Source organism: Staurois parvus, unplaced genomic scaffold (assembly GCF_062004578.1).
Source record: "Staurois parvus isolate SC_StPar_1 unplaced genomic scaffold, SC_StPar_1.0 ptg000450l, whole genome shotgun sequence".
Classification (NCBI taxonomy): domain Eukaryota; kingdom Metazoa; phylum Chordata; class Amphibia; order Anura; family Ranidae; genus Staurois; species Staurois parvus.
In genome coordinates, this window is record NW_028318246.1 from 1,552,914 (window position 1) to 1,568,397 (window position 15,484).

Genomic DNA, 15,484 nt, shown 5'->3' on the forward strand with positions numbered 1-15,484 from the left:
GTGCACCAAACCCCAAGCTAACACAAATACATACAACAAGTTGAAACAAACCCAAACCTAAACTGATATAGATACACAGGTACATACACATATAGAGCACAACTTAGTCAGGCAGGCCGGGTCGATAACTATCGGGCAGGTAGGTACAGGAGGAGCAGGCGGAGAGTAGTCAGGTCACGATCTGGGTACAGCAACTAACGGACAGGTAGGTACAGGGGGTCAGGTAGAGAATGGTCAGGGTCACAAGCCAGGGATGAAACAGGAGAAGTCAGCAGAGGTCAGGATCAGGCAGGGTCGGCAACAAGTCAGGCAGAAACAGGAACAGGAATGCAGGTTACAAGATACAGGGGCCCATGGAAAAACACACACCAAGGCACAGACTGAAAGTCTGGCCATCCCTTAAATACACCACCTGCAATCAGCCCCAGGTGATGGCTAATTGCCAAAGTGAACCTCTGGTTGTTGAGAGCACCCGCTGGCCAGCCCTGGTACTGCAGCCCACAAGGCAGGTGAGTCCCACCACTATTGGCAAGTCCATTCCTGACAACCCAGATCATCAAAAGTTGCAAGTGACTGTGTTAATTTCAGTTATTCAATTCAGTGCACCTTACATGACAGATTGTTACGCTAAGCCCCAGACTGCCTTGCCCATTCTGTACTATGGTCTATTGCTTTAGTGTCTCACTAGAATCTGCAGGACTTTGGCTACAGCACATGCCCCCTACAGACAGGACTACACTAGTATCTTATTTCAAGGCTCTTCCAGCTTCAAAGGAACTTGCTTCACCAGACTAGTTCACCATCTTTAGGGGTTCAACCTCTGCTGAAGTCTGCTTCTGCCCCTTCTTCAATTTTAGCCAATTCTTGCCTTCATTCTTTGTGTTAAAGGGACCTTACCCAGTTTCAACATAACTCAAAGGGGAGATCTAAACCTTAATGTGCACCAACTAGGGCCCCATCAAGCACGCAGAAGATGTGTCACCATTCTTTAAAGAGATACAAATGGGGACACTAACTGCTTATAATAAAAGTACTCATGTCAAGAGTTAAACACAGTTGCTGAGAGCCCAAAAGTGAGTTAGCCTGACACCTTGATAGTTCACTTGGAGAGCGATATCTCAGAAGCTGAAATTGATGTTCAAATTCTGATCCTTCAGGACATTTGGGTTTGCTTATTGTGATAATGTGCTTTATTATTTTGTTGACCCTTTTAGAGTGTTTAATTTTTTTTTATGCACATCTACTGGCAACCTTGTTGTGCTTGCACTCTTTATATTCTGACCTCAATACATTCAGAATACTTACTCACCTTAAATTGTGTGTTTATTTTATGGTTCAAAGCCAGGAAATCCTCCTCGTGAAAGTTTTACGGTGGTATCAGCAGGGGCTGTGCTTTTAAAGCAGGCTTGGAACTGACAGGGAACCCAAAAATGGTCAGCGGCCCTCAAGAGGGTAGCGCTACAGACAAGGCCAGTGCTAGACTATTTTGCGACCTCAGCTACCCCCCCGCCAAAAAAATAAATAAATAAAACTTCACCTGTAGTTCTACTTCACCCCTCCTAGCACACATCCTCTTTCCCCTCAAATTTTCCACCCCAGCACAAATCCTCAACCCTAAATCCCCCCTCCTAACATAAATTCCCCCAATCCCGCTTGCTAGCATAAATCCCCTTAAATTCCTCCTCCTAGCACAAACCCCTCTAAATTACCCTACCCAGAACATATAGTCCCCCCCCCAAAAAAAACCTCTCATCTCAGCAAAAATGACTGTTACCCTTCTCCCCTCCCCCTCCTTTCATGGGTTGTGCTGTGCTCTCACTCCTGTCAGTGGAGCTATCCTCCAAACAGCAGATGACACAAGATCACTCTTGGATCAGGCTGTATACAGTTTGATTACCTCACCCCTTTTTTCCAATGACTGCTCATCTCTCAGCAGTAGGGAGCTAGGGAATGAATCAAACACTGAACATGTTGATGTAAGAGCGATCCTGAATTATCTGCTTTATGGAAGATCGCTTCACTGACAGGAGAGGACAGCAGCCCGCAACTTACAGCTCTTTTCTGTCATTCCTCTTTTGCAGGCTTCACTGAACCAGGCTACTCTCCCCTTGTCCCAGCCGTGAGTGTGGGCATAGGGGAAGGCCCTCAGCAGCCAGGCACAGCATCCATGGAAAGACCGGCCTGGGGGAGCACAATTGAAATCTGGGGAAGCCGTAGCCCACCCCAGCACCCCCCTAGATCCACCCATTGTGGAGATCAGGGAAGCCAGTGGCTGTGGCTGCGCCCTAGGATGGAAGTGCACCCTAGGTGGCTGCCTAGTTTGCCTAGTGATAGCACCGGCCCTAGCTACAGAAGGAAGAGAGAAGGGAGAGTTTTGTCCCAAGTTTGGCTTCATCATCATTTTTGCTATTTTTTTTAATATCTGCCTGGAGTTCATCTTTAAAGTGTGTCTAAACTCAAGAACAAAAAAATAAATTTCCATTATATCAATCCTTAGGTGTTGTTACTGCATTAGTTTTTCTTTTTTCTGACTCTAATTTCTATCTGGCAATCTGCCAGCAACTCACTTCCCACCCTAGGGTGACAATGCTCACTCAAACTTTAATAAACTGTATTTTATCTATTGAGGATCAGCAATTTCACTCTAGGACAGGCATCACTAAATGGTGAACCGGGGTCCGGAAGCAGACCAAGTCACTATCCCATCCAGACCCATGCAGTCCCGCCATTTAGGAGCCTTTTCTTTCTCCAGCCACCTTACGGTCATCCTCACAGAGCTGACAGCGGGAGACAGGACAGTTCTGGATGGAGGGCGTGAGCTGCCCGAGTTTAACAAGCAGATGACTGGTTGCTAGGATGAAGGGCAGTCTTAGCAATCAATCACTGTCTGTGTAAGGTAGGAGTGTGTGTGGGGGAGGCAAAGTTAAAGGGGCTAAGGACATTAGAGTGAAGGGGGGCTGATGTGAAAAGGAGGCGATGACTAAATGTGGGGGGACTTAGGACTGAATGTGGGGGGGCTTAGAACAGTAATGTTAGGGAACTGAGGACAGTAGTGTGGAGGGGAGGACATTAAAATTAAAGTGGAGGAGCTGAGAATTGAAATGTGGGGGGGGGGGGGCTGAGGACATTAAAGTGGGGGGGGGGGGCTAAGAGCTGTAATGTGGGGCTGCAGACAGTAATATGGGCTGGCTGAGGACAGTAATTTGGGGGCAGATGAGGACATTAAAGTGGGGGAGCTGAGGACAGTAATGTGGGGGGGGGGTCTGAGGAAAATAACGTGGGGGCACTGAGGACAGTAACATGGGGGGGTCTGAGGACAGTAATGTGGGGGGATGATGTAAAAAGGAGTGGAGTACTCTGCAGTGAAGGGGGCATAGGAGGAGGGGATCTTGCTGTGAACAAGGAGGGGACTGTGATGTGCAGTGGGGATTGAGAACACTGATGTAAGAACAGGCTCAGCTCTGTACATGTGCATTTAGTGCACACGTCATGGGTAGGTCAGCCCATTCATTTTAATGGGCCGCACTACCCACAAGAAACACGAGAAAGTCCATTTTTTTTTCAAAATTGCACTGTAGCAACATGTGGTTTGGTGCACACAAAAATGCACCACAGGGGCCTACATGAGATTTGGACCTCTTATGGATGAAAATGTAACTGCCCGTATCTTGGTAAATTTTAATTCAATACCCCTGCTCTAGGACAAGAAGTGCATTAGGTCTACAGAACATCCCGCTTTCCATTACTCAGGGGGATGTTTTATATCTAGCCACACTGCCTTACATAAACATGTCTTGTTAAATTTAGACTGCTTGGCTGTAATCAGTCAGGCTTCATTTTGTAGTTGTCCTGGCTCAGACCCCTAAATTGAGTCTTGGTGTCGATTTCCTCTGCTGGCTTTAGAGTGAGGATAAACAGTGGGCTTGGGTTATGAATATTATTATTCTTTTTTAGCCAACCACTGGGAGTATCATTGCCAATGGAGCACTATGGGAAAGGGTATACATTTTTGGGGTGACCTTAAGCAGGTGCTTTTGACTCCCCAGATTAGGCCTAGAGAGGTGTGTTGCTGAGCTGTCTCTTCAGGCTGCTGTCTGGAGAGGCCTGTGTGTGACTAGGCCTAAGGCTGAGACATGCAGCTGTCTCTGCCTGTCTGGAGGGAAGCTGGATGTAGGATGTAGTCCCAGTGGAGAATCTTACTAGAGATGTCTGCAGTGCTCTTATATTGGAACCTTGTGAGTGAAGCTGGTTGTGTCATCCTAGTAGAAAGATTATAGCTGCCCACATTGTCTGCTAAAGGTTGCTAGAATACAGGAGTGTTGTTCCTAACTTGATGGCCATTTCCTGTACAGCAGCATGTGGAGTCCTGGAGTTCTACAGAAGATTCTGAAGCATCTGAAACCATTTCCTTCTCTCATGTGATGCAGTAAGCAATACATAAGTGACTGGTGACCAATTCTTTTTAAACTCCCCAGCACACACCAAGGGCCCAGTCCTGATGTAAAATAGCCCCTCGCCCCTGGGTCCCTGGAGTTCCCACTAGCCTTTGGAGGTAGGGGATTGCCACATGTAATTCACATACATGAGCTGGGCAGTACCATTATCATTGAACTGGGCAGTACAGTTAACAGAGAGCTAGTCAGTACTGTTAACAGTGTTTGAGATGACACTGCGGAGTGCATGGAACACAGGATAGCACATAACCTAGGCAGGGTATTTGTTGTACGAAGACACAACTTGCATGCATTCAGGGTGGCTTCACAGGATGCAGCAAGAGAAATGAGCCGTCCTTAAACAGGACGTGGGGTAGTCATGATACCAGCTGAAACAAGAAACACAGACAAGGATTAAAGGATAAGTCAACCTTTGGGAACATGTTACATGTTCCGCCCATTTTTAGGGTGGGACATTTAACATCTTCCCAATGCTGCAGCCACTATCCAATCCCCCTTCCCCCTCCCTGTGACAGCAGTATGGGGAGAATGGTTCCCCATGCTAGCTGTCAGTTTTTTATAACAGCGTGGCTCTGCACACATGGCCATGTCATTCTTTCACAGAGTTCTGTGAATGAATGAACTACAGGTCCTGACAGCCTTAGCACTGTGGAGTGCCATGGTAGTTCATTGATTCTCCCTGTCAGTATATCTCAGGGGTCTTGATTTAAAATTTACGGAGGTCTGGTCAACAAAATTTCCTTCCAGCAGAGGTCTGAAACTCGTTAGCAATATAACACATCACAGTCCCCCGGTACATTATCATCTTTACCGTACCTTTCACACTGTAGTCCCCTGTACATCACAGTCCCCTCTTTAAAGAAGCCCCACAGTGTCCTCAGTTACAGTTCACATCACTGCCCCCCATTACATCACAGTGCCCCTTTAAACATCACAGTGCCCCTTAACACAACACAGTGCCCCAAAACATAACACGGCACCCCTGACACAACACATCGCCCCTAACACAACACAGCACCCCTCAACACAACACAGCACTCCTAACACAACACAGCACCCCTCAACACAACACAGCGCCCCCATCACAACACAGCGCCCCTTAATATAACACAGCACCCCTGACACAACACAGCTCCCCTAACACAACACAGCACCCCTCAACACAACACAGCAACCCCTCAACACAACACAGCATCCCTAACACAACACAGCGCCCCTAACACAACACAGCACCCCTCAACACAACACAGCATCCCTAACACAACACAGCACCCCCATCACCACACAGCGCCCCTTAATATAACACAGCACCCCTGACAACACAGCGCCCCTAACACAACACAGCACCCCTCAACACAACACAGCAACCCTTCAACACAACACAGCGTCCCTAACACAACACAGCGCCCCTAACACAACACAGCACCCCTCAACACAACACAGCAACCCCTCAACACAACACAGCGTCCCTAACACAACACAGCGCCCCTAACACAACACAGCACCCCTCAACACAACACAGCACCCCCATCACAACACAGCGCCCCTTAACACAACACAGGGCCCCTAACACAACACAGTGCCCCTTAACACAGCGCCCCCATCACAACACAGCACCCCTCAACACAACACAGTGCCCCATCACAACACAGCGCCCCTTACCACAACACAGTGCCCCTAACACAACACAGTGCCCCTTAACACAACATAGCACTCCTTAACACAACACAGAGCCCCTAACACAACACAGCACCCCTCAACACAAAACAGCACCCCTCAACACAACACATGGCCCCTAACACAACACAGCATCCCTCAACACAACACAGTGCCCCTTAACACAACATAGCGCCCCTTAACATAACACAGTGCCCCTTTTAATGCAATTCTTCCCCTGCACAGTCCTACGGTACCTTAGGCAGAGCAGAGGCACTAATCCTTTTGGGGTGTCCTCTCCTGGGCCTCTAGCCTGCCTCCGCTGTCATCCTCATAGCGGGCAGGGGTGGGAAGAGTTGCAGATCAGGACTGAGGGGTGGGAGCTACCCAAGTTATTATGTTAGCAAGTGGGTGATTGCCTGGCTTGCTAATATAAAAACACTCCCGCTTTTTGTCTTGAGCTGCAGAGAGCGGAAGTCTTTACATATTAATAAGCTGGGTAATCACCTGCTCCCATCCCTAAGTCCCGATCTGCAGTTCCCCACACCCCGCCCACTGTGAGGATGACAACGGTGGTTGAGTGAGAGGCCCGGAAGAGGATACCCAGCTGTGGCAGTGGCATGGCTGCGGTCTGGACAGGACTGTTCTTCCGGTTCCAGACCGTGGTCTGCCATTTAGTGACCACTGGTATATCTGCTTGCTTGTACATCCCATACGGGCAAGCAGATATACTGATAGCTCTGCAGGAGACCTGCATGGCACCAGTGATCTGCTGATCACTGGTGCAATGCTTTACAGGATCATGCAACAAAAAATAATAAATGCTGTTTTTTTTACCTGCAAAATATGTGCATTTATTATTTTTTGTCAAAAGGTGAACTTATCCTTTAAAAGATAAAGAAGCTGCATGCTCAGTAAGTGTTTAAATCAGCTGATAAACCTGATTAAAAACTGAAGGTTTAATATCATTTTAACAACAAAAGAAATGAGTCTGCAGTCTTGGTTGCTTATCTGAGGTTTATTATTGTCAAGAAGAGGCAGTAACAATGAAGTATAAAAAAACAGGAGTCTTGCACTTCCCTTGTTTGATGCTTTATTGTTTGAGCTTCTTTGTGGTAATATACCTCCCTGGACCACGGACCTGTTTTTTTCTCCATAGAATTCAAAAGTATTCCTAGCTTGCACTTATCAACTAGATTATAATAAAAAAACTTTTAGTGGTTGTCACTAGCTAACCGAGGCGTGGTCTATTCGGGACTGGGGGTAAAGAGGGAATGAGGGGGACTTTAAGCATATAAGACTGGACATGATACACTTTCAAGCCCACACTACCTCTGGCCACCACTAGAGGGAGACTCCACTCCAATCCAGCTGGCTGACCACACACAGGCAGATAGGAATCTTTAATACAATCTGGTGCACTCTAAGGGTGGGGGAGCAGTCTAGCAATTGGCACACCCTTCTAGGATTCCTCAAGCTATCCTACAAGCTAGAACCCTGGTGTTAATCACTTTTCCACTGTCCATACATCCCCACACCAGACACACAACAAATGGTAACTTGCTACCACCCAACAGTTTGTCCGCAGACTGGTCTGCTGGGCCACCACATACACACAGATCTCCATCTGGGAGATCTGCTACTTTACAATCTGCATGCAATCTGCCAACACGCAGTACAATTGCATACAGATTTGCAATGAACTTAGACTGAGCATATAGACACTACAATACAATACAATCTCTCTGGAGATATAAATAAAAATAAGGCAAGCGAGTGCAAAACATGAAATATCGGCGGCTAGCAAACAAGGCAGTCCTCAGCACCTTAGATCAAAATATATCCGAGGAGAAGTACCACCAGGAGGCTGGACGCCGTTGGACCCACTGGTGAACCAGATGTGACCCCCGAGTGTTTGCTGAGGCCCCCGAGTGTCTATCGTGGATGACCGGTTGCTGTCTTCATTGCTGTCCAGGCCATTTTCCAGGTGCTGATGGTATACCTGATGACATGCATACAACGCTCAGATTGTATGTTCCTGTGGTAAGCACATTATTGTACTAGATTCTTCGAACTTCTGAAGGTCCTGATATTGGGGTACATTTTATATGTGCTCAATCTATAGGAACATTTGTGCTACATTTATTATACACCAGACTTTTATATTTTAGAGCTTGATATTATGATCCAGCGATTATTCTGAGACTTTGTGTTTTACATTGCATTATTTATTTTTGGCGCTGCATACCCCAACTATTTATATCTCTGGAGATATGAGCCTGAGCTTAGTACACAGAAGTCACTTGTTAATTTTATGATTTAATATCCCGAAAGTGGGCAGTGCATAACATATGTACAAAGAAAAAACAGATACAGAAAATACAAAAAGACACACAATTGGCTATTCACTATGAAATAAAAAGGGAGTAAAAACAGGAGTAAAACTTTTACCAAGATTTATCCTGCAACTAGAGCAAGTCAAAGAAAGTCAGTGATTTGCCAGTCATATGGAACCGGCTCCGTATAAATCACCCCGTCCATATCTCAGGGTCCTCAATTTATTGTAATATGGATGAGGGCTGGACTTTAGCCCTTGGCCAATCAGCCCTGGGGGGTGTTCCTGTACCAGCCCACAGGAAATTCTGTGTTCTAAAGCTGAACCTTGAATAGGCCAGCAATGGTTTGGATCACCAGGTCAGGGATAGAATTTCTGACACCAGCGCATCAGTCCAATCGTGACAGTACCAATCACTGTTCAGTTGTCACGATCAGGCGCCATATAACCGCTTTGTGTGTTTCTCTGGGATTCTACAGAGGCTACAAATACACTTTTACATGTAGAAGTAGCCTACAGTGTGTCCAATCAGAAGGAATTATTTTCATCTCTCTGCAACTAATATTTTAGCTTTTATGAGAGATTAAATAGAGTCCTCTGATCTGTGGATATAAATCAGAGCCAGCAGACCTTTCGGAGCCCTCTCCTGGTCTCCTGCAGTTTCTTGATGCTGAAATGGCTAGAACTCTTCTTTTAGATTTCAAGAAGCTGGCAAACTCTGGCTACATAGGTGAGAACGTTTTATTATTTATCTAGGTGTCACCTCTAGCCTAGAAGCTGTTCTGTCCTTTCAGATGCTAATTGCTGAACATATGTCCCTGACTGAATACTGAACACTTATCTGTAATAACATGTAATGAAACTAAATCTACAATTACATATTTCTACTGATCACATCACATCTCAACTACCCAAATCTTACATTTATGTTACAGTGGTATTTTGTGTTTATTGTTAGGGTGTACATAAACTTTAAAGCAGTGGTTCTCAACCTGTGGAACCTCAGGACCCACATTTGTCCTCGGTCACTAAGTCGAGACCCAAAAATAATTTAATTTCTGAAACATAATTTATTCCACAAAACAACTTTTACAGTATTCTACAATGTATATGCACCTTTTAAACAGCAAACAAACAGCTTCCTTCCAAAATAGATAGTGCAGTAATTACAGCTCTAGTGAAAATGAAAGCTGTTGAATTAAAAACCCAATAAAATAGACGGTAATGGAAACATATGAAGTTAATTAGAACTAATGGGAAAGCAGACATACTACAGTAGCTAGTCAGAGACTGCAGACATACTTGCAGGAGTTGATCAGAGACTGAAGATGTACTACAGGAGATGAGCAGAGACTGCAGACATACTGCAGGAGATAATCAGAGACTGCAGATTTACTACAGGAGATGATCAGAGACTGCAGAAATACTACAGAAGATGGTGCGACTGCAGATGTACTTCAGGAGAATCAGGAAATAATCAGAGACTGCAGATGTACTACAGGAGATGATCAGTGACTGCAGATATACTTCAGGAGATGATCAGAGACTGCAGATGTATGTAAGAAGATAATCAGAGACTGATGTATTTCAGGAGATAATCAGACACTGCAGATGTACTTCAGGATATGATCAGAGACTGCAGATGTGCTACAGGAGACGATCAGATACTGCAGATGTGCTTTAGGAGAATCAGGAGATAATCAGAGACTGCAGATGTTCTTCAGGAGATGATCAGACTGCAGATGTACTTCAGGAGATAATCAAAGACTGCAGATGTACTTCAGGAGATAATCAGAGACTGCAGATGTACTTCAGTATATGATCAAAGACTGCAGAGCTGGGTGATGAGGCTCCTCCCTTGTGTGGGGGATGGGCAGACACCTTCCAGTGTGGATGTTCCTGTCACTCTGGGTGGAGCACATAGCTTGCAATCTAGCACAGCCTCAGCCCCTCCTGTAACATCTGCTGCTCAATAAAAATACTGGAGATAACACCATGCCCTTTGTGTTATCACCAGCAATAATCAGGACTACAAGTCCCAGCAGTTGCCAGACACTGGGCCATATGACCTCCCCCTCCCCTCACTGATGTACAACAGCCCGTGTCACAAGGACCATCAGACCAAAGGCTTAGAGTGGCACAGAGGGGAAAATAGAGGAGATCTGAGGCTGAGTACCTGACACCCCACCTATTTACCCCCACACACATCTCTCCACAGGGTGGGCTCCACACAGGCCATGCCCATGAGCTTGATCTCCTGCAGGAGGATCCTCTTGATGACGCTCTCATCCTGGCTGGGATCCCTGTAGCCTGGGCCAGGGATAGGCAGCTAGTACAGTGGGGAAGGCAGAGCAAGGCCAGCACAGGACACTAGAGTGCGCTCTGGGGACATCCCGCCGTGATGGGAATCGCATGGTATATGATACGCCACTGGTGCCGTGGTCCAGTCCGGCCCTTGTCACAACCCACTTTTGGTTTGCGACCCATTAGTTGAGAACCACTGTTTTAAAGGATAAGTTCACCTTTGGGAACATGTTCCATCTGTGTTTAGGGTGCAACATGTAACATGTTCCCAATGGTGCGGCTGCTGCCTGCTGCCCCATCCCCATACTAGCTGTCACTATTTATAAACAGCACGACTGTGCAGGGCCCCACCCACACGCCACTTCATTCATTCACAGTCTTCTGTGAATGAATGAACTACAAGTCCCATGGTAGTTCATTGAATCTGCCAGTCAGTATATCTGTTTGCCCATACATCTCGATTCCTGCACCCAAAACCAGCCCACAGCATGCAGGCTAGTGTGAACCAAGGCTTAGACAGTTGTAACAAGAGTAAGTGTCCCTATTAGACACTTTCCCCTTTGTTCCTGTTCTGGTGGTAACTCTAAATTTTGGTTTCTCCCTCACTTTCAGTCCCAGTGACAATGGTCACCAGGACTAATGGAGAGAGTGTATCTCCCTAATGGGGAGACATACCACAATAAAAATATGACAGGAGTTCTAACCACTCTATCCAAAACTAAAATAAAGCTGTTTTTTAAAATCTTTTGAACCGCTTTACCTGCTCAGTGTTAAACTTTCCATGAACATGTCAGACCCATCAAAATTCCCAAGTCTAGTGAAACTTGTGGGTCCAGCTGGCCGCCAATTGTGGTAAAGATATATATATATATATATATATATATATATATATATATATATATATATATATATACAGTGAGGAACTGAAGTATTTGAACACCCTGCGATTTAGCAAGTTCTCCCACTTAGAAATCATGGAGGGGTCTGAAATTCACATTGTAGGTGCATTCCCACTCCGAGAGATAGAATTTAAAAAAAAAATCAGGAAATCACATTGTATGATTTTTAAAGAATTTATTTGTCTTGCACTGCTGAACATAAGTACAGTATCTGAACATCTGAGAAAATCAGTGTTAATATTTGGTACAGAAGCCTTTGTTTGCGATTACAGATGTCAAACGTTTCCTGTAGTTCTTCACTAGGTTTGCACACACTGCAACAGGGATTTTGGCCCACTCCTCCACACAGATCTCCTCTAGATCTGTCAGGTTTCGGGGCTGTTGCTGAGCAACACGGAGTTTCAGCTCCCTCCAAAGATGTTCTATTGGATTTAGGTCTGGAGACTGGCTAGGCCACTCCAGAACCTTGATATGCTTCTTACGGAGCCACTCCTTGGTTATCCTGGCTGTGTGCTTCGGGTCGTTGTCATGTTGGAAGACCCAGCCACGACCCATCTTCAATGCTTTGACTGAGGGAAAGAGGTTGTTGCTCAAAATCTCCCAATAAATGGCCCCATTCATCCTCTCCTTAATACAGTGCAGTCCTCCTGTCCCCTTCGCAGAAAAGAACCCCCAAAGCATGATTTTACCGCCCCAATGCTTCACAGTAGGGATGGTGTTCTTGGTATGCAACTCATCCTTCTTTTTCCTCCAAACACGACGAGTGAAGTTTAGACCAAAAAGTTCTACTTTGGTTTCATCTGATCACATGACCTTCTCCCATGCCTCATCTGGATCATCCAGATGGTCATTGGCAAACTTCAGACAGGCCTGGACATGTGATGACTTGAACAGGGGAACCTCCCGTGCAATGCATGATTTGAAACCATGACGGCGTAGTGTTCTACCGACAGTGACCTTTGAAACTGTGGTCCCAGCTCTCTTCATGTCATTGACCAGCTCCTCCCTTGTAGTTCTGGGCTGATTCCTCACCTTTCTCATCATCAGTGATACCCCACGAGGTGAGATCTTGCATGGAGCCCCAGTCCGAGGGAGACTGACAGTCGTCTTTAGCCTCTTCCATTTTCTAACAATTGCTCCAGCAGTTGATCTATTTTCACCAAGCTGCTTGGCACTTGCCCCGTAGCCCTTTCCAGCCTTGTGGAGGTCCACAATTTTGTCTCTGTTGTCTTTTGACAGCTCTTTGGTCTTGCTCATGGTAGTAGGTGGCGTCTGACAGCTCAGACAGGTGCCACTAAGTTAGATTAATGAGTGGAGTAGAGGTGGACTTTTTAAAGGCACAGTAACAGGTCTTTGAGAGCCAGAATTCTTGCTGTTTCTTAGGTGTTCAAATACTTATGTTCAGCAGTGCAAGACAAATAAATTCTTTAAAAATCATACAATGTGATTTCCTGAATTTGTTTTTAAATTCTGTCTCTCAGAGTGGGAATGCACCTACAATGTGAATTTCAGACCCCTCCATGATTTCCAAGTGGGAGAACTTGCAAAATCGCAGGGTGTTCAAATACTTTTGTTCCTCACTGTATATATATATATATATATATATATATATATATATATATATATATATATATATAGGGATAGGCAGTTTGACCCCTTCTCCTCTCCTCTCTGCCCCCACCCTCTCTCTCCTTCTTATCTTTCTCCATTTTGCTTTACCCCTCGCTCATCTATCATTCTCTCTCCCACTCTCCCCCCCATCTCTCTTTTCGACCCCCTCTTCCTTGTCTCTTCTCTGTCTTCCCCCCCTTCTCTTTTTCCGCTGTTTGCATACCCGCTGTTCGGCAAGCTTTTTTTTATGTTAAAAGAGAAGTATAAGTAGAGTAAGAAAAAAAAATCATACTTATCTAGGTGGATGTAGCATCAGTCACTCAGTTCTCAGTCTTCAGTTACCGACTCTCTGCTCTGCCCTCCAGCACGGGGCTGTGGAGGGGGTGGGAGTGACTGGCTCAAGCTCTCAGCAATTTGCTGAGAGGCTGAACCATCTGCCGATCCAGGCATTTGGGTGGTGTACTGACTGTGAAGTTGGGATCTTTCCTGAGCCTGGATTGACTCTGTGTCAGCTGAAACATAGGAGTGCAAAAAAAGTGCACTCCTGTGATCCATAGGAGAAGTATGGCCAAAATAGCTTTGGCTATACTTCTCCTTTTAACTGACCAGATAATGTATTATGGGTATTGTTAATGTTTACTTGGTTTAATTATTAACTACTTGCCAACCGCAATTAGCCGAATGACGGCTACACTGTGGCCGGCCAGTTCTGGGAGGGCGTCATATGATGTACTCCCAGAACGCACTCTCCTGCGCGCCCTCAGGGGCGTGCACCCGGCGATCTCCATGCTCGCTGTGTCCTACGAACACAGCTGATCACGTGATGTGGTAAAAGGACAATCACAGTGCTGTCTATCAGTGCCACCTATCCGTGACACCTCATTAGTGCCGCCTATCAGTGCCACCTCATTAGTGCTGCCTATCAGTGCTGCCTATCAGTGCCCATCAGTGCTGCCTATCAGTGCCACCTATTAGTGCCCATCAGTGCTGCCTATCAGTGCTACCTATTAGTGCCCATCAGTGCTGCCTCATCAACGCACATCAGTGAAGGAGAAAGATTACCTGTTTGAAAAATTTTATAATAGCAACAAAGAAACTTTTTTTTTTTAATTTATTGCACTTTTTTTGTTTATAGCGCAAAAAGTAAAGTGCCCAGCGGTGATTAAATACCACCAAAAGAAAGCTCTATTTGTGAGAAAAAAATTATAAAAATTTCATATGGGTACAATCTTGCATGACCGCACAATTGTCAATCAAATTGCGAAAGCGCTGGAAGCTGAAAATTGGCCTGGTAAAGAAGGGGGTATAAGTGTTCGGTAGGCAAGTGGTTAATAGGAGTTTCCATCATATTTTAGAATGTCAGTAAAAAATGTGCTATGTCAGTAATTTGTAACTTGTACATTGTGACAGGTGCCAGAACAGGTAAGATCTGTGGCAGTCGCTTCCCTGAACTGCTCTGTTTGAGGAGACTATATCTGTATCATACATTATTGCACCCTATACTGTACCTTCCTGATTTCACTTGTACTATGCTCCCCTGCCCACCTTGTACTGTGTACAGACAAATATACATGCAGGGCACCGATAGGCTGAGAGAGGCATTTATGGGGCACACCCACTTTTTGTTGCACATAGCAGGTCACCATGGCACTGCTTGCTGTAGGCTATTGAGTGTGCAAGTGCTAGAAGAGAACTAAGTGCCAGAGGATGCTATATGGACTGGGACTGCTCTTATATAGTCCTAGATATAGTGGCCTGTTACCACCAGGAGAGGCTGCTTAGAGAAGATTAGTGAGAATTCCTCCTGTTATTTATGCTATTGTTTGGAGTATTCAGACCATCAAACCCCTCTCCTGTTCAAGTTATTCAGCAATAAATTCTAAAGAGAAATCCTCTAGACTAAGCCTGTATTGTCAGTGTGCATGGAACTGTTCCTGTGGCAGGCAACCTCTGTTGCAACTAAATTAGACACCCAGAAAATCAAAGTAAAAAACTGATGCAGCCGGCTAGTCCATTTTGCTGAAATTTCATTGCAGCAACTCAAAATGGTCCTCAGTAGTTTGTATGGCCTCCACGTTCTTGTATGCATGCCTGAAAACATCAGGGCATACTCCTAATGAGACAACGGATGGTGTCCTGTGGTATTTCCTCCCAGATCTGGAATAGGGCATCACCGAGCTCCAGGACAGTCTGAGGTGCAACCTGATGGCGTCAAATGGACTGAA